This window comes from Rhinichthys klamathensis, unplaced genomic scaffold (assembly GCF_029890125.1).
Source record: "Rhinichthys klamathensis goyatoka isolate OS25496 unplaced genomic scaffold, OSU_Roscu_1.1 h1tg000029l_1, whole genome shotgun sequence".
Classification (NCBI taxonomy): Eukaryota; Metazoa; Chordata; class Actinopteri; order Cypriniformes; family Leuciscidae; genus Rhinichthys; species Rhinichthys klamathensis.
The window spans coordinates 4,685,940-4,711,082 of NW_026606579.1; the positions used below are offsets into that span (position 1 = coordinate 4,685,940).

The 25,143-nt window shown below is 35.8% G+C and overlaps 1 long non-coding RNA gene across 1 annotated transcript; it reads right to left on the minus strand.

The window, feature by feature from the left end:
* Positions 1-19,181: 19,181 nt before the first annotated feature.
* Positions 19,182-24,328, minus strand: LOC130080061 (uncharacterized). The gene is made up of 3 exons (XR_008806648.1): positions 24,232-24,328; positions 21,938-22,041; positions 19,182-19,315 (listed from the first exon to the last, which is right to left on the minus strand). It is a non-coding gene; the product is annotated as an uncharacterized LOC130080061 (long non-coding RNA).
* Between the last annotated feature and the right edge of the window lie 815 nt (positions 24,329-25,143).

Sequence of the window (25,143 nt, forward strand, 5' to 3'; positions counted from 1 at the left end):
TGACTCCAGACCTGGTCAAATGGGAGCCTCAGAGAACCCACGGCAATTTTCCACACATAAAACTTTTCAGCCCTAACGGGATTTTTCCTCTAATGGCAGACACGAGGGACAGCAATGCGGTTCGGCTCCATTTACAAAGTGCCGAGAGCCTTTTCACTCCGAGCTCACTGCGAGTCATGACACATCTGCTGAGAGGTTTGTCGTCAGTCACGCACTTTGGTGAAGTTTTAATGAAGGTGCTGCTTTTGGTCCTCGAGTCCACAGGGCTGTTAGAGCCGTGTTCTTGGCGTGTGTATTGATGATCCCGCTGAATAGGTGTCTCTGAGCCGAATTTTTCACCATGTGCATTGTGTGATATTTCATTCATCGTGAGTGAGAGAGAGAGAGAAAGGTGGGGAAGACTGAAAAAACGAGATGTGGATGACACTGCTCAGTAACAAGGGCAGATGTAAGGGTCGAGTGGGTTGATGGTCCGTGTTACGATGATGGTAGAGGAACTGAACTTGCGTTAAACATGTCGCTGATGCACAACCCTTTTTAAAGTGTGTCCTATACCAACTTTTGTTTGTTTTTCAGGTTTATTTGACAGGGACGATGCACAAATGTGCCAGAATTAGCCAAAAGGCTATTTTACATCCGCTGTTCCTGGACTGGTGTCACCCTAAAAATACAAAAAAAAAAAAAAAACTACATACATACTCCAAAATACATATAACAATTACGCTATAATACATATAGTTCTATCCCAATACAATATTCGTTTAGAAATTACTCCATACATGCATACATACAAATAAACAACAGCTCACTCATACACACATAATACAACTGTCAGACAATGTACCAATAACATTGATATACAGACAAGCACGTAATCATACAAACAAGTAACAATAGTTCAGCTTTTTTAATCCTTCAACAAAACTAACCAACCTCATATACTGTACATATCATAAAACTCTTGAACTGGTAGAGCAGAAACTTGTGTCTTATATTTGTTTTACTTTTAGCAGCGCTGTGGAGGCTATACTGTTGCTAGCTGCTAATTTTAAGCAAGTTCAATTAATCACGCCATTTTAGCATTAACTAGCCTAGCTTTCATCCCAGATTTAACCCTTTCACCCATAGAGGTCACTACAGTGAACAGCTCATTAAAAAGCCATTCTTTCGTACTATGCATGGGTTTTAATGTCATCAACCACTCTAGTGCATCATCTTATACACTGCCATCAAGTGGCAAGCCTTTGTATGTGGGATTTTTGTTTGTTTTCCAAACCAAGATGGCCGACGGCCAGGTGGGAATGCCAAGTTGCTCCGGTATATTCATTCCTTCTATCCAATGAGACTCTTGCAGGTAAAGAAACAAAATGTTCTGATTAATCTGTCCACTAAATTGGACATCATGCATCCCTAGCTATATTTCAGCTATGATTTACTATAACTGTGATTGTTGTCCTCGAAAATACTTAATTTGCAGTAACTTTTTTGGCTGTAAATAAATGTATTTGTATTATTAGAATTGTAATTTGCAGTAACCCCAAAAAGTAATCTGATTACGTAATGCATGTTACTTGAATATATGTTAGACCTTTACTGTCTTTTTGGGCACTTTTTTGTGTACAACAATTGAATGAAATTAACACTTTTATTCAGCAAGGATACATTAAATGATCAAAAGACATTTATAATGTTACAAAAGATTTCAATTCCCAAAAAAATACTGTTCCTTTGAGCTTTCAATTTATTAAAGAATCTTAAAAAAAAAAAAAAGTATCATGGTTTTCTCAAAATTATGAAGCAGCACGACTGTTTTTAACATTGATAATAATCATAAATGTTTCTTGATCATCATATCATCATATTAGAATGATTTCTGAAGGATCATGTGACTCTGAAGACTGGAGTAATGATGCTGAAAATTCAGATTTGATCACAGGAATAAATTACATTTTAAAATATTTATATTAATTTTTATTTATATAAAAATGGCTTAATGCTCCTGAAGCACGCAGCAAATGCATTAATGTCGACAGATCTGCGTTTATGTTCCTAATTAATGCCACGCACTGAATAAGTTCAGGGTCCGGTTTAGTGACAGTCACTCAGAGTTTGGCATTGGATCAATCCCCTAATAATGAAGTGCTCACTAGTTCAGGTGACCTCTATAGGTCATGTTCAATGCTGCCTACGGAGTGTGGACACGGACCCTGAGGAATATCAACTCCATCCACGGCTGCGACCCGGAACATTTACAGTGTCCTTTTCCCCAAAGTTTGTCTGAAATGTCATACTGTGAAATTAACAATTAAGCCAAAGAAAAAATATCATGAAGGGCTGGAGCTCCACTTATTTGAAACGTAATCAGAGCTTTTCTCATGTGGTTTTGCAAGGGTGTGTTGTCATTTTAAATCGTGTCATTGATTTGTTCAAAATAAACCCCCGGTAAGATGAGAATTCACTTAAAACAGAGCAAAAACCAGTTTAACCAGATGGTCCCAAGCAGAATACTACAGGTGAATATCGTGCAAAAGTTTGTGTATATCAGTAATTCAAATTAAAAGGTGAAACAAATATAACTACATACATAATGCATGATTATACTTTTCAGAGAGTCGACATTTCTGTATTTAAAATCCTTTTTTTTTATTGGTTTCATGTAATATTCTAATGTTCTGAGATTTTGAATTTGGGGTTTTCATAAGCTGTAAGCCATAATCCTCAAAATTATAACTTTTGCACGATATTCAAATTTTTCGAGTTTCACCTGTATATTAATTAGATTTCACATTCTGATTCTGTTGTATGTCTGAAAAAAATCTCTGTTTGTTACTTTTGAGTGGGCGTAATATATCTGAACACATTTTCTTTATTTTTCTGAATTTTTTGACAGTTCACTGCACTATTTTGTGATTTCAGATTTGCTTCTGCTAAACCTAAAATAAAACCCAGCAGAACAATGCTTATGTTTTAGTTTTTAGTTCAAACTTTCTCTCTCTGTCTGTATTTGTATTTGTTTCTGTCATATAATACCATATCATATAATAAAATTTAGAATATTTGAAGCTAAATATTTTATTGCACTGTTATTGGATCTGAAAACAGTGTTTTTTTAATTATTTGAGCTTGAAGCAATATTAATAATACTGAATGAAATAATTCACAACTTGTAAGTGTTTTATAATAATAATAAGAAGAAACTTTATTTTATATAGCACTTTTAAAAAGCATCTCAAAGCGCTTCACAAGAATAGAAACATGATAAAACATATAATTAAACAAGCAATGCATTACTGACAAAAAACCTGATAAAATACAAAATAAAAACATTATGAAATGTTCGATTAATAATAATAATAAGGCAATTTTCCGTCTCATTCCCAGTTTTGAATTACATTTCATTTATTTCATCACATTGTTTTTAGAAATGACACCCAATAACTGAAAAATAGAATAGAGCAAACACTAAAGAACATACAGTAGTTAGCAGAGTAAGAGCTTTCTCTCTAGCTCTCTATATCATACTTCACCTCACATAAGACAGTAAAAGTAGATCTGCAGTCTTTATCACACCATTTGTATTGACCGTCCACCTTCTCTATGGCACCGCAGTGCTCAGACATCAGATGTTCTGGTTGACTTCCCCCTTTCCAGTTGCTCCAGTTTCCCATATTAAGCCCGTTGATCCAAAACCAGAATCCGAAGAGTCGACTCTGTCTGAGTCCCACCCAAACTGGCCCGGTGATATTCCTTCTTTTTAGCTCTCGCTCCGTTTCTATCTGATCGTTCTCAGACTGGATGGTCAGGAGTCCAGTTGTATTCGTCTGATTGTATTCGCAGTAATCCAGAGCGTCCTCCCAGGACATATTATTGTCACTGACATGAATAAAGCTTTCTGACAAAAAGTATACAAAAAAAGAGTTAAATATTTTCACTTTGAATTACAAAAGCATGCGATGCTAGACCAGAACTTATTTGAATTTCAAAGCAAGTGTTGTGTTGTCTTACTATAGCATAGAGGACGGGAGTTACTAACAGAATTTTTATACCATTTCCCACTGAAATCCATGTAAGCTTCAGGATATTGTGGTTTTATTATGGTTTCAGGTTTAGGGGGGAACTTCCAGTTTCTGTAATCAGATTGTCCTCCATCAGCCCATCCCACCGCGTCCTCCAGCAAGCCGATCCAGAAAGAATTGTTATACTGTCCTCCTGTCTTGTTCATCACTTGTTCATTTTCCTCATCATTTCTGATACTGACTAGATCAGTGTGATTCTCTCTACAGTACAGCTGAGCCTCAAACCAGGTCCGGTTTTCACGGATTAACTTGTAGGATCGTTCAACACCTGTAGCAGCAAGAAAGTTAGATTGTTTTAATTAATTGTAAAATTAAATATTTATAAGGTTATATTTTATTACCTTGTTCATAACACATAAAGTGTGTTTTGTTGCTACATAGAAGAGATTCCCAGTCTCCATTAGCTTTCATAGCAGCACAGCTCATTTTCCCATTATCTCCTGTAAGATTTCTGTTAAATGTGACATCATCACCGTTTGACCATTTCTTACTGCGGTTTCCTGCACAAGTACCAATCCAGCCACTAACTGTGGTCAGGTTAGATAGTTCCATATTGTCCTGTTGGTCATAGACTGTGACGAGGCCAGTGTAGCTTCTATTGCATTCTTCCTGAGCAGTTGTTCTATTCATTTCTCTGTTTATTATGTAGAATTTTCTTAGTCGACCCACAGCAGTTGAAGGAGGAAATGCTGAGGAGAAATGTCAGTTTTCAGAATTTACTGGAAAAACGGGGAGAACATACAGTATGTGCATACAGTAATGCAATAATGTATAACTTTGCATATAAAAACTTGATACATCTTTAGATATGCAGTAAAAATAAACCCACCTATTTCAACTTGAAAAGTTTACTTCAGTTGATGCCTTACATTTTAAAGTATAATCAAATTGGCTGTACTAGTAATTTCAACTTAAATAATATAAAACTGACTTATAAAATCAAGTTGGATCTCTTATAACTTAAAAAGTTGAAATTACTTGAACAATTTTGATGAGTTAAATAAACATAAGTTGGCATGATGTATTGGTCATATTCATTTTTAAAGTGTTGTTATACTGTGGAAATGCTATTTATCATTTATAAAACATTACCATATAGACATTACAATACTGCCTTTTGATGACCAGTGTGATGTAGATAATGATAACAACAATATGCAATGAATAATTTATAATATTAATTGTTCTTGCTATGTTATATTTATTTGTAGAAGAACATTGTTTTGGTTGTGCTTCTGCTCTGTGTGACAGTGTGGATGAATACAGTTATCCTACTGCACATAAAACACTCGGCTTAAAGGGATAGTTTGCCAAAAGATGAAGATTATGTCAGTTAATTACTTGCCGTCGTGTCGTTCCAAACCTGTAAGTCTTTCGTTCATCTTCTGAACACAAATGAAGATCGTTTTGATGAAATCTGAGTGATTTCTGTCCCTCTATCGACACACAACTACCACTGTGACGCTTCAAAAAGTTCATAAAGCCATGATAAAATTAATCCATAGGAATTGAGGCCAAAATTTTCTGAAAAGACTCGATTGCTTTATATGATGAACATATTTAATTTAGGCTTGTATTCACATTTAAACATTCATCAACCCATACATCAGTTGTGGTAATGATAAAATAATGTTAAAATCACCTTGATAAATCATTTTAGATATGCAGTAAAAAAATATAACACAATGCACAATTAAAGCGATCTCTATCTTAATTACAGAGAACGTATAAAACAAATACTTTTATTTTCACATGCAAAACATACATAAAAAGCCTAAATTCAATCTGTTCATAATATAAAGCGATCAAGTCTCCTAAAAAACTGCTAAATTCATATGAATTAGTTTTAGATTTCTTTATGAACTTTCTGAAGCGTCAAAGTTGTAGTGTGTCGATTGAGAGACAGAAAGCTCTCAGATTTCATTAAAAGATCTTAATTTGTGTTCAAAAGATGAACAAAAGTCTTACAGGTTTGGAACGACATGAGGATGAGTAAATGATGACATAATTAAAAATTTTGGGTGAATTAATAATGCTGCATCTTCCCTCATCTTACCCTACACATGTGTTACAGTATGTGAAATATGAACTTTAACATATGGACATTATAGACTTGTGCCTGTCCATGACCTTGATGATAAAATCACTTTAACTTGTAATCTCTATCTTAATTACACAGAGAATGTCTTTAACGTGAAAAAAATACTATTACGTTTTCACACACAAAACTGTTTTTTCCCCCAGTATTTTTTTTTTCTTTCGCAAATTTGCTCATCATATGACATATAATTTAATACTCACCCCAGTGAATGAGCAGGACAGACAGAAATACCAGAGCAATGTTTGACATATTGTAAACCAGAAGCTGATATTTTATCAAATGGTCTGAATCTCGTTCTTGTGATCTGATGAAAGAAAAATGAGAATTTGAGAAATCATAATTGGCTCAATTATTACTTAAGTTTTTTTTGAAAACACCTTCAAGTTCAAATATGTACAGTATGTCCTTCATCTGTATGCTGACTTGAGAAAACATTTTCTAAAGGTTAAAAATATTCAGCTTTTACATAAAATGCATTTTTGACTGAAGATAAAGTAAAGTTCAGTCTTACCTGGTGAGAAGATGACTTCAGCTAATCATGTGCTGAACAAAACCTGATACTTTTATAGAGAACTTTATAGCGGGCTGGTGCAGTTAATCAGTAACTTTACTTGTTACTGTTTTATATATCACATCAGTACTAATATTTAGTGTTGATGCACTGTATGCATCAGTTTATGCATTTGATTATGCTCAGTGTTTGGAGACAATAAAATGGTGGTCAGAAAAGGAGCAAAATTATATTTTAGTAGATGTGCAGAAAGTTGTTTGTCATATCATTTACTTAGGATGGTGCTAATGTGATGTGGTTGTGGTGTGAATATTACACTCTCAGAACTGCTATAAAAAAAATAAAAAATTAAAAGTAAAAGACATTGATGTGTGCTAAACCCTTGACGTCATCTTGTTTACTGTACACTCCATAGATTATGATCAGTGCAGCCACTGCTTCTTCCATTTAACAATAAATTCAAATCTGTATTTTGCCAGTTGCCGCTCGCATTAAATTCAAGGCACTGACGTTGGCCTACAGAACAACCACTGGCACTGCTCCCTCTTACCTAAACTCATTACTTCAGACTTATGTGCCATCCAGAAACCTGCGCTCTACTAGCGAATGTCGTCTTGTGGTACCATCTCAAAGAGGCACAAAATCTCTTTCTCGGACCTTTACCATGGCTGTTCCCTGTTGGTGGAATGATCTGCCTAACTCAACCAGAGCTTCTGAGTCAGTAGCCACTTTCAAGAAACTGCTGAAGACATATCTTTTTCGGCAGCACTTGATTAAGTAGAATTAACACTTTCTCTTCTCTTCTATTCTATAAAAAAAAAAAAAAAAAAAAAAAAAACTGCACTAAAATTAAACTGAGAGGGTTTATAGCACTTACGTATTGTTGTCCTACTGTTAGTTTAACTGCTTCTATTGTTCTCATTTGTAAGTCGCTTTGGATAAAAGCGTCTGCTACATGAATAAATGTAAATGTAAATGTATTTTTTTTGATAAAAAAACACCTTTCCTTCCTCCTGTTCCTCAGAGCCTGCTTTCATTCATTCAGTGTTTGCATAAACAAATGACCTCAGTCAAATATCATCTATAATGAGTCCATATTGAAACGCACTGGGCTCTGCAGTGTCTTGTTCTGATGTGCCTCAACTAACTCATTTTTATTCCAAAAAAATTTTTTATTAAAAAAAAGTTGGACGGACATCAAACTAAAACATTTCAGGAAAAGAAAAACAAAACACCATGTATGATGTAAAGATAATGTTTCTGTGGTAACGTTTTGAGAACATTATTAAAGGGTTAATTCACCCCAAAATGAAAACTCTGTCAGTATTTACTCGCCCTCATGTTGTTCAACCCCGTAAGACTTTCGTTCATCTTCGGGACACAAATTAAGATATTTTTGATTAAATCTGAGAGCTGGATCACCCCTCCATAGGCTTCTAAGGGATCGAAACTGGCCGGCCCAGAAAAGTTATGAAAGACATCGTTAAAATAGTCCGAGTGACTACAGTGGCTCAACCTTAAGTTTATCAAGCGACGAGAATACTTTTTGTGCGCAAAAACAAACAAAAATAACGACTTTATCCAACTATTCATTTCCTTCTCTGTGGGCCTCGAGTGAGTTCACGTAGGGTTGCCAACTTTGGGACTTTGGCTGGAGTGAGACTGTAAAATTTCAGCGTGCGCCCGCAGACATTTTTTGGTAACCCTAACCCTAATTTTAAAAATGTCAGTCCTTGTTTACTTAGTATAAACCCTGATTTATGCAACAACAACAAAAAATGGAATGGAAACATTTTTTTCAAAATGTACAATTCATTTATTGATTGCACTATAAAAAAAATAAAGATATGGTGATTAAATAACAAATAACAAACATGTAAAACAACAACATCTAAACAATAAGAAATCTCAAAACAAAAGGGACACATAATAGTTACTCCACCTCCCCAGAAAACCACAACACACCAGTTTCAAAAATTAGGCCTGTTATACCCCACAGTTTGGCCGGCTTCACTGCCTCTGCAATCCGTTCATTGTGTCTGTCACGTGACAAATGAACGAAAGACTCGGAAGGTAAAGTAATTATTTATGTTCCCTGTAAATTATTTTTGACTGCATTATAATGATTTCTTAATTCAAAATATGATAAAGACTGCGTACGTGGATGTGTTCGGGGAATTTGGCTGTTAAAAGTATAACATTTAAAGCCCTTTAAATGAACGAAATGACTCGAAAAAAGATTCGTTCATTTTAATGAATGAGATCGAACAAGCGAGTCAGTAAAATGATCCGAACTTCCCATCACAGGGTGCCATGAAGTGCCAGTCTGTGGTGTCAGGCCAATAACTGAAAAGGTTCGCTCAGCATCCGCATGTGAGTGTGGCAGGCTCAACACAATCTGGACAACCTTTGATAATTTGGGGAATTTTAAAATGCCACTTGCCCGATTTGCCAAAACGTAATTTGTACCATAAGCCTATTTTTATTGAGCAATTAGCTAGCCCACATAATGCATGTCAGACGTTTGCAACTATAGTTGACGTCTGTACTCTCGGCACACAGACTGATAAGGCAAGGCTACGACACTAGTGACAAGGCACACCATTTTATTATCTGCTTACCTTGATTGTCAATGTCATTCAAACTTTCAAACGTGCATCAGTGGGCTCCGACTCCGAACCTGTGAACTTTTCACACGCAACTGACGTATCAGGTGCAAGGTTTTCAGCGAATCAACGATCAGAGAATACTGTGAGAACGATGTTGTATGCAGATGTTACAGCTGCGGGCCTTAAACTCCTCTCCTGTCATTAATACGCTGTGGTTTAGTCATCAACAGAAAACTAACGGATCGAGAGGGGAGAAAAATGGATTTTGGCGTGACATTTCTTGCGTGATTGATGCTGAAAGCGTGAGTGTCACGCCAGATGCGTGAGAGTTGGCAACCCTGCGTAGTGAAACTGCGCAACAGGTTCTAGGTTGTACACACACATGACCAGCGTCAGCCAATAGTGAGCCTGCGTGTGACGTACAACACAGAAGCGCTGCGCTGTTACACTACGTGAACTCACTCGAGGCCCACAGAGAAGGAATTAAATAGTTGAATAAAGTTGTTATTTTTTTTATTTTTTTTGCGCACAAAAAGTATTCTCGTCGCTTGATAAACTTAAGGTTGAGCCGCTGTAGTCACTCGGACTATTTTAACGATGTCTTTAATAACTTTTTGGGCCGGCCAGTTTCAATCCCTTAAGAAGTCTATGGAGGAGTGAGACAGCTCTCAGATTTAATACAAAATATCTTCGTACGAATTCTAATGATTTTTGCTAAATCGTACACATTACCCCACGACTAAACCTACCCGTCACTGGGGTTTAGACAAATCCTACGAATTCGTACGAATTAGCCACCTCGTACTCACTGATTGGACGAATTGGTCGTGCGATAACGTTGGCAAAACATACTTAGAACATTTTTTGGTAATACTTCATATTTGGTATCTGATATAGGCCTATATTTTGTCTTTAACTTGTATTCTTACATTTAAAAAAAAGTACAATGTACTTATTGTGTCCATGATGTATTGCAAAACACTATTGAGATGGATACTGTACAAGTTTGGGACATTGTAATTAGATGTAAAAACACACAGAAATTAATTACAGTATTTTTTTAAAATATATAAGTACAATGTAAAAACGTACGTATACATATATGTACACAATAAGTGCATTGTATCAAATGATTAATTTAAATGTAAGTACATAGTAGTTAAAGACACCTAATAAAGTGGGACCGTTTGTTGGGTAAATAAAAAAAAAGAAAGAAAGAATGAATTCCTCTTTTGTACATCTCTCTATATCTGATCATCCTCAGAATCAATACATAGTAATGCATAAAAGTAATGACTGCAGTCATTCAGATTATTCTGATCAGACATGTTATAATACATAAATTGTCTGTGTTTGGATGGTTAGCGTGTCTTACTTAGCCCCTGCTCGCAGATGTTGTAACTACACCATTATGTTGACAAAAAGCATTTTCTCATCTCTATTGATGGCTATTAAAAACTAGTTGTATATTTGAATTGATTTTTTTAAAGCAACCTTAGAATCCCAAATATTGCATGCTTTTACACTCGCCTAAAGGATTATTAGGAACACCATACTAATACTGTGTTTGACCCCCTTTCGCCTTCAGAACTGCCTTAATTCTACGTGGCAATGATTCAACAAGGTGCTGAAAGCATTCTTTAGAAATGTTAGGCCATATTGATATGATATCATCTTGCAGTTGATGGAGATTTGTGGGATGCACATCCAGGGCACGAAGCTCCCGTTCCACCACATCCCAAAGATGCTCTATTGGGTTGAGATCTGGTGACTGTGGGGGCCATTTTAGTACAGTGAACTCATTGTCATGTTCAAGAAACCAATTTGAAATGATTCGAGCTTTGTGACATGGTGCATTATCCTGCTGGAAGTAGCCATCAGAGGATGGGTACATGCTGGCCATAAAGGGATGGACATGGTCAGAAACAATGCTCAGTTAGGCCGTGGCATTTAAACGATGCCCAATTGGCACTAAGGGGCCTAAAGTGTGCCAAAAAAACATCCCCCACACCATTACACCACCACCACCAGCCTGCACAGTGGTAACAAGGCATGATGGTTCCATGTTCTCATTCTGTTTACGCCAAACTGACTCTAACATCTGAATGTCTCAACAGAAATCGAGACTCATCAGACCAGGCAACATTTTTCCAGTCTTCAACTGTCCAATTTTGGTGAGCTCTTGCAAATTGTAGCCTCTTTTTCCTATTTGTAGGGGAGATGAGTGGTACCCGGTGGGGTCTTCTGCTGTTGTAGCCCATCCGCCTCAAGGTTGTGCGTGTTGTGGCTTCACAAATGCTTTGCTGCATACCTCGGTTGTAACGAGTGGTTATTTCAGTCAAAGTTGCTCTTCTATCAGCTTGAATCAGTCGGCCCATTCTCCTCTGACCTCTAGCATCAACAAGGCATTTTCGCCCACAGGACTGCCGCATACTGGATGTTTTTCCCTTTTCACACCATTCTTTGTAAACCCTAGAAATGGTTGTGCGTGAAAATCCCAGTAACTGAGCAGATTGTGAAATACTCAGACCGGCCCGTCTGGCACCAACAACCATGCCACGCTCAAAATTGCTTAAATCACCTTTCTTTCCCATTCTGACATTCAGTTTGGAGTTCAGGAGATTGTCTTGACCAGGACCACACCCCTAAATGCATTGAAGCAACTGCCATGTGATTGGTTGATTAGATAATTGCATTCATGAGAAATTGAACAGGTGCTCCTAATAATCCTTTAGGTGCACTCAAAAAAATGAATTTTTGATGTTGTTCACTTTGTTTAAACCATTCATTTTGATTTAACACCATTGTATCAGGTTTAATGTTCAAACACTATTGCATCATGTTAAACTGACTTGAAACGGTTACTCTTTGACTTAACTTGATGTTTTCATTTTAATAGAACACGTTCCAATCAAGTAACTCAGCAATTAATTTAATCTGATATCTTACGTCTATGCCTGACCACAAAATATATATATAAAAATGTCTTAACTTACTCCATGATTTCTAATTTCTTTTAAATAATTTTCTCTGAGAAATTACGTTTGTAGGCTATAGCATATAAAGGGCTCATTTTATTATGCTGTTTTATTTTATAACTAAACTAAAAGCTAATCAAATAAAAACATAAACAATAGTAAATACGTAAATCTATTTCATATTAAGCATACATTAAGCCTTAACTACTTTTTCTAATGGCAAAATATTATCCAGGAGTGTTTCACAAGAAGCAAAAAAAAAAAAAGAACCGCGCATTTTCTCTCAGGCAGGCAGTCGTTTGCCCAGCCGCCCATCCCCCACTGCGCGCTCACATCACTCCACGGGTCACAGCAGGACGGCTAACGGTCAAGAAAAATAACAGGTAAGCATTTCGAACTTCTTTATCCCCATTTAAATCACATTTGAACGTTTTATGTCTTATTGTCGTACTTCTCTATCTGAAGGTTAACCATCCCAGTAACGCTAATGTACGTAACGTTAACGTTAGCTAGCAAAGAAGCGGAGCCAACGCGCCATTAGCAGCTAGCTAAGTTAACTTACATCAAAGACAGTTAACTTATCAGCGGCAAGTGTTAAATATGCGTTTTACGCCACAGTTTGTCAGTGGGAAATTAATAAATATTTTGTGTGCTTTCTCACAGTTGGACACGGACAAACAAGTTCCGGCATTTTTTATTATTATTTTAAAACAGAGACGGCTGATAGACGGACCATCTTCCACATCTCTAACCGTCATTCACACCACGTAAACAACAGGTAAGTTAACTTAACGCAATCCCACCCATTCACTACATTACAATGTTTAAACTTTTTGTTAATCGTTTTATGACCTGTTTTTTTTTGTCAATTTTATCTAGCATATCCATGTGATGCTTATTAAGTTTACTAAAGCAGCCGAAGTCTCGCAGACCTGCAAACTTGTCGCTTTTCGGCGATAATCGCCGTTTTCTTGGTCATTTGGGTCATTCACGTGAATCGCGTAGAACCGGAGAGTTTTTTGGGGGGTGGGGTGGGGGGGTGTAGGCTAGAATTGCGAAACTTATTGGATAATTCTTATAATTGACATTTCTCTGGGCCAATCGGAATCTTAGTACTTTTTCTCTTGGCCAATCGGAATCTTAGCACTTGCGTCAGAATCGCCATTGGATGAGACACCTGGCTACCACGCGAGTCTGATGGAAACTCAGAACGTGAAGGAATCTTATGTGAAATTCGAGGTAAATCAAGCTTTGTTGGAGCAAAAACAACATCTAGTTGTTTGCTTGATTCAATTAAGGTTAGCTACCGCTTTGTTATGCTGCGCTCGTGACAGGGCGCTGAAAGAAGTCGAGCATATATATATATATATATATATATATAAATATAGAGAGAGCCGGTCGCGCGCGCGCGCACTCTCACTGTATTCAAACTGCCTTGCTCTCCCTCTATCGCGCATATTAATCAAAATCTATTGAGAAGTGACACGATAGTAAAAGATCAAAAGACCAAAGTTTCACGTGGAGATTTTTTTTCCTGAATTACCGCTGGGTGTGAATTGCAGCCTACTAAAATTGCCCTATCCTCTCTGAAAAGCTTTCCGCACATTCAGCTGACATAAACCACATTTTCAATAAACAAAAAACCTATCCAGTGATTAAATGTTTTCTGTGTTGAGAGTTGAGACAAATCTTGTGCGATGTCCTTATCTGCTGGGATAATCACACAACGCGTGCCGTGTGTGTCAGCTAATGGCACGTCCGATTCGCGAACTAATGACTCATTTGAACCGATTTACTTTTATGAATGGTTAAAATAACTGATCTGTCCAACATCTGTCTCTTCAAAAGAGATCTGAATCGGTGTATAACAAATCTATAACAACAAACTAGTTAATATTAACTATTCATAAACTGCACTTCTTAATCTTTATATATAAATAGCATTTATTAATCTTTGGTAATGTTAATTTCACTATTTACTAGTAGCCTTATTACAATTAAAAGTTATATTTGTTAACATTAGTTAGCCTAATGCACTGTGAAGTAATATGAACAAACAACGAACAGCTGTATTTTTATTAACAAAGAATAATAAATACAGTAACAAATGTGTTGCTCATCATGGTTCATTTATATTTAACTGCCTTTTTTCTCCTTTGCCAATCCTATGATAATTATATATACAGTATAGTGTTCATCCAGAACAACATAACTGTAACCATGTAACTGTAACCACACCCTAGCACCCCCCCTAAAACGAAGTAAGTAAAATTCACATTGAACAAACTGATTGTTTTTAGTGTTGTACGAGATGTAAATTGTCACATATTATGACCAGTTATTTAAATATATTGTTTGTACATCGTTCAGTTTTAGAGATGTCTTGCAGCACAAATGGCACAAAAAAAAGCTTTGAAGAAATGCAATATTTTTAGAATGAAAAAAATTCAATTAGAATGTTCCAAAACCATAATTTTGTTAATCTTAAGAAAAATAAATAAATAATATATTTCATACTTTGTCATATTTTATCCATTGGAAGGCTTGTATAAAACGGCTTTATTCATATGGATTAGATATCTTTATGTACTTCTTGAAGCTAAATATTGATTGTCTATAGACTTTTGATGGATTGTCCATGACATATATATATATAAAAAATAATAATAATAATTTGTTCCAAAGCTGAACAAGATTCTTGTTTGGTGTGATGTGATAGTGAGTAAATGATGATGACAGAATTTTTATTTTGGGGTGAACTATCCCTTTTAAGCACCACTTTACTTTCTACTTTGTAATAAAGAACCGACTGATGCCAAATTACATTTTATTAATGACATTTTTTTTTAAGCTCTAGAACATTCAACCGATAAACTTGTTACACTTGGTGACATGCACTAACACTTTCTTTTTTTTCTTTCAATGCATTTAGAAAAAGGGGTTTGTAAGGAGAAATGTAAGGAGTTTGACCAGGTGCAGCAGTCACCATCATTGCTGTTGAGGAGGAACGGTGTCTTTAAACTCACTGGATGTTTTGATTGAAGATGAGGTGGTGATGTCTACCAAGTCTTGGTCAGTGCACTGCTGCTGTTTTTTGCACTTATTTATGCCCTTATTTAGAGTACACTAACTTCTCAAAGTTCATTCATAAAGTGCTGTTGAATCTAGAGGAAACATTTTACTTAAAAATGGTCCACTCTTTGTTTCAGATATTTTATTATAATAATATTATTTTATATTTACACATTTTTACCATTTAAAAAAAAGGAAATTTTAAACAAGCATATTTCCTTGTTTGTGCAGTTTTCACTTATTTGGTGAAAAAGTCTGATAATATTGTTTTAATGTTATTTTATTTATTTTTTACTATAAAGCCCACTTATTTTGTTTTATGCCTGAAAATGTTATGTGAAGTAAATGTTGTGTCTCAATAAATACTTAAGAATACCCTCCTGGTCTGTCGTAATTGCAATGTACCAGTGTTCTTTGATAAAAATAAAAAATGTAAGCAAGATGAGAAAATAGGGAGACTTGTTAATGTTTAATTTTCTATTATGTTGGTATTTTAAACGACTTTCTTATATGTAGGTGTTTATGGGTGAGTTACCATTGTGATAAAGTGTCGCATGTGCTTCGGTGGAGGACATGCTAAGAATTCAAGTTGCTTTAAAAGCAACTCCAATGGGTTTGCTAGTGATGCAATCAGTACCATTTTTAGACTGCCAACATCGTATGTATTAAAAGAAAAGCTATATTTAGGTTGATTGTATGTTATTTTAACTCTGTGTGTCTATTAAATAGACACAAATAAATAACTCTTTGGCTGAACATGATTCAAGCATGGACAGTGGTTCCACATGATGGAACCATGTTATCTCAACCAAAAAACTTCATGTTGGATGAACTTAAGCGAAGTGAGTAAACGCAATTAAAATTAGACTCGTCCAAATAACTTGATTTAATCATGTCCAAATAACTTGATTTAATCATTTCCAAATAACTTGATTCAGTCTTGTCCAAATAACCTGATTCAGTCGTGTCCAAATAACTTGATTCAGTCTTGTCCAAATAACCTGATTCAGTCATACTCGAATAACTTGAATCAATCACGTGGAACCACTGTCCATGATTAAATCATGTTCAACCAAAGAGTCATTTTTTTGAGTGTGAGTGTATATTTCAACATGCTCTTAAAAATATGAAACTGGCTTGTTTATAAATGTTTAGGGTAGTTTCTAGTGATAGGCTGTTATTCGGTCATTAAGATGATTCTGAATGCTATAGATAGCTCACTCCAGAATTATAATATAAACCTTCTGGGCTATGCATTAAATGATATCAGTGCTCATAATTCATTTTAAGTGTTTTTAGGATGTTGTGCCCATTGGGAACTACAGAGGAAGGCGTGTTGAGATAGTCACTGTCCTGCTGTGATTTAGAGACAGAATAAAGCGAAGCTCATGAAAGGGTCTGGATCAGAGTTCAGAGTTGTGATGGATCACAGACGCTGGCCGAGTTTGTTCTCTACATGACTGATGCTTCTGTATTTGCTCACACAGGAGACTTGGGCTGGTTGTAAACTGTGTTGCTCGTGTTATTTAATCACAGCGATCAAAGTGCATCTTTCCCACAGCCTCAGCGCGATATAGGATTGTCAATAAGTGCAGCGCTGAGTCTGCATTATGTGATTTAGGGTTTCTGTCACACAGACCAGCATCACATATGCCCAACTTCTCTCCCTACAGCGTTTTTTCTAACTTAATAAAGCATCGAAAAGTGTGACACTGATGTATAATGTCGCTTTTTGTGCTGTAATGTGGTGTAATGTGATTCAAGTGCAATATTTTGCATTTGTGATGTGCGTGTACCATGAATTTCTGTATGTTTTAGAGACTGAGATCTACACAATATCATGTTGACATCATTTAAAATATAACATTTTACACATCTTTACAAATCCTCTGACTGAAATTGTCCACAATCTTAAACTCTCATTTATCAGAAGAGGAACTTTGTCTCAGAAAGACCTTTTTAATGGCAAATTTATCATCAAAGCTCAACAAGTAAATGTAAGAAAAACGATTTTACAGTGTAATGTAATGAACAGTGTTTGAAAATCTACATCAAAATATGTTAATGTGTTAACCATCAATCTAATTTATTATACCATTAAAATGAAAAATCCCTTGAATTCAATATTCACTGAACTTCAAAAATTCTTAAACATTTTGTACGTCTCTTTATACATAAATGGGTTCATGTTTTAGATGCTGTTAACATGTCCATATTTCAATGTAGATCCATCCATAGAAAAAAATGTGTTTTAAAATCACATTTTTGATTTACAAGCCAAGTTTCTTCAACCATTTTCTGATTGCATTTTATAAAACCTCTTAACCTTAAATTCTATCCTAAAAATACATTCTATGATTTACTGAGTCTTAAATAGCCAATGAATTAAAATACAATACAGTTCTCTATTGTTAGTACAAGAACAAACGCTATCAACTCAATGATATAATATGCATTTATGAACAACTTATTCATTTTTAGTATGAGACATAAAGGTTTACTTAATAAAACTACGTAAATGATCAAATAAACAAGATAAACATAAAAATCAAATATGCAACAGGACCACTAAGGATAGCATTAGCTTTATGAGCTTTATTATACAAGACATGAAGATAGAGCTGTTTACTGTTGAACACATGAGCATTTCTTCCTCTTGTTTAGGAGGCAGAGAAATGAAAACTGCATGATAAACCGAAAGGGCCTATATTACTTCCCCTCACATAAAACTGTATATTTACTTGTACAGCCTTTATCACACAATTTGTATTGACCGTCCACCTTCTCTATGGCACCGCAGTAAAGGGAAATCCCTCCTGGTTGACTTCCCCCTTTCCAGTTGCTCCAGTTTCCCACATGAAGCCCGTTGATCCACATCCAGAATCCGAAGAGTCGACTCTGTCTGAGTCCCACCCAAACTGGCCCGGAGATATTCCTTCTTTTTAGCTCTCGCTCCGTTTCTATCTGATCGTTCTCAGACTGGATGGTCAGGAGTCCAGTTGTATTCGGGTGATTGTCGCAGTAATCCAGAGCGTCCTCCCAGGACATTTTCGTCTCACTGACATGAATGAAGCTTTCTGACAAAAAGTATACAAAAAAAGAGGTAAATATTTTCACTTTGAATTACAAAAGCATGCGATGCTAGACCAGAACTGATTTGAATTTAAAAAAAAGTGTTGTGTTGTCTTACTATAGCATAGAGGAAGGTAGGCACCACCAGTACTACCAAACCATTTCCCACTTGGAAACATGTAAGCTTCAGGATATTTTTGATTGGTGTTAAGTCTAGAGAGATCCCAGTTTCTGTAATCAGATTGTCCTCCATCAGCCCATCCCACCGCGTCCTCCAGCAAGCCGATCCAGAAGGAATTGTTATACTGTTCTCCTGCCTTCATCACTTGTTCATTTTCCTCATCATCTCTGATACTGACTAGATCAGTGTGATTCCCTCTACAGTACCGCTGAGCCTCAAACCAGGTTTTGTTTTCAGGGATTAACATGTAGGATCGTCCAACACCTGTAGCTGCAAGAAAGTTAGATTGTTTTAATTAATTGTAAAATTAAATATTTATAAGGTTATATTTTATTACCTTGTTCATAACACATAAAGTGTGTTTTGTTGCTACATAGAAGATATTCCCAGTCTCCATTAGTTTTCATAGCAGCACAGCTTATTGTCCCAGTATATCCTGTAAGATTTCTGTTAAATGTGACATCATCACCGTTTGACCATTTCTTACTGCGAATTCCTGCACAAGTGCCAATTCCTGCACGACAAGTACCAATCCAGCCACTAGAAAAGTTTTTCATTGTGATCTGAGATAGTTCCATATTGTCCTGTTGGTCATAGACTGTGACGAGGCCAGTGTAGTTTATTCTGCATTCTTTCTCAGCAGTTGGTCTAATCATTTTTCTGTTTATTATGTAGAATTTTCTTAGTCGACCCACAGCAGTTGAAGGAGGAAATGCTGAGGAGAAATATCAGTTTTCAGAATTTACTGGAAAAACGGGGAGAACATACAGTATTTTATGTACATAATAAAATAATGAATAAGTTTAAATATGAGAACTTGATACATCTTTAGATATGCAGTAAAAATAAACCCACCTATTTCAACTTAAAAAGATTACTTCAGTTGATGCCTTACATTTTTAAGTATAATTCAAATTGGCTGTACTAGTAATTTCAACTTAAATAATATCAAACTTAATGACGTCATTCATTGCGAACCGTCATATAACCTGTAAGACCTTTGTTCATCTTCAGAACACAAATGAAGATCTTCTTAATGAAATCTTAGTGATTTCTGTCCCTCCATTGACAGCGATGCAACTACCACTGTGACGCTTCAAAAAGTTCATAAAGAGATCGTAAAACTAATCTATATGAATTGAGCGGTTTAGTCCAAATTTTCTGAAGAGACTCAATCGCTTTATACGCTGAACAGATTTAATTTAGATTTATCAACATTCATCAATGCACACATCAGTTGTGGTAATGATAAAATAATTTTAAAATCAACTTGATTGAATCGTTTTAGTACTATGCGCAATATAAGCAATCTGTATCTTAGTTACACAGAAAATGTCATTAACATAAAAAAATACATTTAAATTTTTACAGGCAAAACATGCACAAAAAGCCTAAATTCAATCTGTTCATCATATAAAGCGATCGAGTCTCTTCAGAAAATTTGGACTAAACCGCTCAATTCATATGGATTAGTTTTACGATCTCTTTATGAACTTTTTGAAGCGTCAAAGTGGTAGTTGCGTCGCTGTCAATGGAGGGACAGAAATCACTCAGGTTTCATCAAAAAGATCTTCATTTGTGTATTGAAGATGAACAAAGGTCTTACGGGTTTGGAACGACATGAGGATGAGTAAATGATGATATAAATGAAATTTTTTGGGTAAAGTAATGCTTTAAAGGGATACTCCACCAGTTTTTCTTAATAAACTATGTTATTCCCTTAACTAAGACGAGTTGATACATACCTCTCTCGTCTCAGTGCGTGCACTATATCGCTCTGTATTGCCGCAAAACTATGTTAGCACTTAGCTTAGCCCATGCATTAAATATGGGCCAAGCAGAGAAGCGACCAAACACTTCCACGTTTTCCCTATGTAAACACAGTTACTCGAGTAGTGTAACTTGACCTGGGCTGGTGACACAAAATAAACCGTTGCACTTTTCTAAGCGTTTAAAATTGATGACTATATTGTATGGCGGAATACCATAACAAGTGCTTTTGAGCACTTCGACTTGGCGCAATAATATCTTCACTCGTGAAAAGTCCTCTTACCGGCTCCCGCTTCCTCTCCCCCTCCCTCTGACATTTCCGTCAATACAACCAACGTGACTTTTACTACCTGTGCTATTAGCAAACTGCAGATCATTTGCAATGGCGGACTTTGTAGATGATTATGACTTCTTTGTAGAAGACCCAGAGCCATATCTGTTTGAACCCGAGTACACGGAGGAGGAGGAGGAATTAGCTCTTATGGACCGTGAGAGGCAAGAAAGATATGATCCAGAACAGACCGGAGCTGGCGAAAGACCACGGGCTTTCTGTAAGTGATCTGAATATTGTTGGTGTAGCCTCATCCTTTAGGCGTGTTCCTGTGCAGGTATAGTCCTCCTTTGTGAAATGTTCGGAGCAAACACGCCACTTCTTCAGAGTCATCAATGGTGTTTTGGGATTCTTGTTCAAAGCAGCTAACCTCTCCGCTGTATGTGGTGTGTTGGAATTCGGTGAAAAATGACAGCACTATGTACATTCTCCTTATTTTCACAACCCTTTACGATGCACGCTTTAACCATTATTGTACACAAACTAGCTTCCAACAACCTGTTACTTCGTCAACTCCGCTCGAACTACTACTACCGGCGCATGTCACGTTGGTTGTATTGACGGAAATGTCAGAGGGAGGGGGAGAGGAAGCGGGAGCCGGTAAGAGGACTTTTCACGAGTGAAGATATTATTGCGCCAAGTCGAAGTGCTCAAAAGCACTTGTTATGGTATTCCGCCATACAATATAGTCATCAATTTTAAACGCTTAGAAAAGCGCAACGGTTTATTTTGTGTCACCAGCCCAGGTCAAGTTACACTACTCGAGTAACTGTGTTTACATAGGGAAAACGTGGAAGTGTTTGGTCGCTTCTCTGCTTGGCCCATATTTAATGCATGGGCTAAGCTAAGTGCTAACATAGTTTTGCGGCAATACAGAGCGATATAGTGCACGCACTGAGACGAGAGAGGTATGTATCAACTCGTCTTAGTTAAGGGAATAACATAGTTTAATAAGAAAAACTGGTGGAGTATCCCTTTAAGAGGGGCATCTTCCCTTATGCGTTACGTGAAATATGAACTTTAATATATGGACATTATTGACATCCACCTTTTGAGGACCTTAATGATAAAATCATTGAACTTGTGCTATACATGTTTATGCTATGCATTAATGCTATAAATGTCATTAACATAAAAAAACACTGTACAATTTCACATGCAAAACAGCTGTTTTTTTCCTTTTTCTTTTGCAAATTTGCTCAGCAACATATGATATAATCATGGTTTAATACTCACCCCAGTTAATGAGCAGGGCAGACAGAAATACCAGAGCAATGTTTGACATATTGTAAACCAGAATCTGATATTTTATCAAATGGTCTGAATCTCGTTCTTGTGATCTGATGAAAGAAAAATGAGAATTTGAGAAATCAAAATGCCTTAATAATTACTTGTGTTCTTTTTTAAAACACCTTCAGTACAGTATGTCCTTCATCTGAATGCTGACTTGAGAAAACAACATTATTTAAAGATTAAAAATATTCAGCTTTTACATAAACTGCATTCTTGACTGAAGATAAACATAGTAGTAAAGTCAAATTCATCTTCCAGAATCTGCCAGTAATTTTGGGAGTTAACTTTTTAGCCCATCTCTGCAAAACGGACTTCAGGAGATGGACTAAAAATTAACTCCCAAAACTTATGGGCAGATTCTGGAAGATGAATTCTTCAAACAGTGATACAATAGGATGTGATGCTGGTCCATCAAGAGTCACTCTCAATCTGTATGTCTATAAAGCCTATAAAAAAAATCTTCATGTATTTTACTATACACTTCAGCTTGTGATTCTTTTTTTTTTCTTTTCTCATTTTTAAGGATTCTTTACCTAACCTAAGTCTCTGAGATCCTGATATCTTGCTCTTCTGGAGACTCCAGGTATAAGTTGCAGTCCTGGAAAAAGGTGGTGCTGGATACTAAAGGGTTTCTGATGGTTTCACACCTAATTGTTCACTTTAATTCTTAATTCTGTTGCAGTTAACGTGTCTTTTCTTCTCCACCTGTTTTTGTCTGACCCTGCTGACCTAATGAGCATTTCACTGTCCAATCGTCATGCCTTAACTGCAATTTCTAGTATTGCATTAGTACTGCATCCTTCTCATAGGCATTTAATAAGTTTTGACGGTGACGCTTTAGATTACAGCCCGGAAAGTACTGTGTAATTAAGAGGAATTTACAGTGTAACTTTCTGTAATTATTGTGTACCTATAAAGTACTTACATGTAAGTATAAGGAAACAATATGTAAAGTTTGGGGAATAAAGGGGTAACAACCAGGAGAATTAAAAAAATATGTATACTGTAAGTATTATAGAACTAAGGGGTACTTATTCTACTATTACGATACAACAATCTTACATTTGGGAGCAATTTAGCGAGAACATACACCTTTTTGTAATAATTGTGTACCAAGGCAATACATACTGTATAGGCTTTTTAAAAATGACAGGGTACATATTTATGCATTTAAAAAGAATATATATATATATATATATATATATATATATATATATATATATATTTTTTTTTTTTTTTTTTTATAGCAAAAGTGCAGATGTTTAAGTTTGGGCTAACATGTTTCAAGGCAAGAAAAGCTAAGACTATTGCAATTTTTTTTAAATATACTGGGAAATGAATCCGGTTTCATGTGGTTACAGGGTAAGTGGTGCTTGTATAATAAATAAAGGTTTCCGAGTCAGTGATATAAGATTGTGTGTATGCATTTTTATTGTACTTACCCTGTAACTACATGGAACAAGAGTATCTTTCCCCAATATTTAAGCAAAAGTTGCAATAGTTTTCATTTTCAGTGCACTTTTGTTAAAAAGATAACTTTATAAATGCATAGATATGTACCCTGTAATTTTTTAAAAGCCTATACAGTATGTACTGGTTCACCATTATTTCAAAAAGGTATGTTCTTGCTAAATTGCTCACAAATGTAAGATTGTTATATCATAATAATAAGCACCCTGTAGTTCTTTAATACTTACAGTATAAATAATTGTTTAATTCTCCTGGTTGTTACACCTTCATTCCCCAAACTTAAAATATTGTTCCATTATACTTATATTGTAAGTACGTCATAGGTACACTATAATTACCGAACGTTACACTGTAAAATAACTTTAATTACTTTCCGGGCTGTAATCTAAAGCGTTACCGTTTTGACTTTTCAGTCTGAGTTAAATCTCTTTTTTGGCTTATTTTATCTGTAAAAAAAAAAATGTGCCTAATAATTATGCACACCTGAATAGGCGTTTTTCATTTCCAGCCTCCATGAAAAATTATATATCACTTATACATTTTTAAATACAAAATTAATAGTAGTTATTGAGATTAATGTGGTTTGGAATTGGTTAAATGTGCCTATATAATTCTGCATGCACTGTAAATGCGTATCGCATCAACAACCAAACAATGACAGGAAATGCAATCAGATATGTTGCTTATAGGCCTACAAACAGTATGTTAGTTACACGGTAAGTAATAAAAACTGATCATAAAACAGAGATAGAAAATATCCTTCTTACCTGTTGAGTAGGTTGTTTGTTTGTGCTGAAAGAAGGAAATGCCAGAATTATTCAAATTTTGTCATAATTTTCGGATGGGCAGAGACAGACAGGCAAATTGAGTCTGATAACACATGGGCTGTTGATGATATGCTTATCATTGCATGCAGTATGCAAAAGGTGTAACAAAATTGTCTCATGTTTACGTGTCAAATCACAAAAGGACTGTTCTTACTGTATAGCTAATGTTTCCTGTTTTACTCATAAAGTAGATTATGCATTTTTCATTAAAAAGTTTAACTGAAAAGGGTTACTGTTACATAAAGCAGACTGCACTCCAAACAATGATTTTATGAAGAGTTCACTGACATTGAAGGAAGAAAGGCAGAGAGAAAATATTCAGCTTTTGACTTTTAAATGCTTTTGAAAAGAAACCTCAGTTTTCATTTGCAGAATGTAAAGTCCTGCACGTTTTAGTAGAAAATATTTATTCTTATACTTTATATCTCAGAGCCTGCTTTCATTCTCTTTTTGGAAATATTTGCATAAACTTGCTGCTTTAGTCAAATATTAATAGCATCTGTAATGTTTCCTTATTCAAATATCTAGTCCTGCAATATTCCATTCAGGTGCGTCACGTTCACAGAAGCACTGTGAGATTATTTTACACATTTTTAACATTTAAAAAACTAATAATAAGGGGAAAGGAGTCGTTTTATTGGTTGGCGCCTAGCCAGCTTCTTTTGTATGAGATGATGTCACGACACACCGCGATAGAGATGATGATCAAAACCAAACAGCTGTTTTAGTTTTTGGGAGAGTATCCGAGGCACATAGACATCTCACAGAGGCATCTCTTCCTGATGGCTGAGCGACTGCGCAGACTCAAACTGAGCTTGACTACGGAGATGTGACGTGAAAAACCTGTCTGAC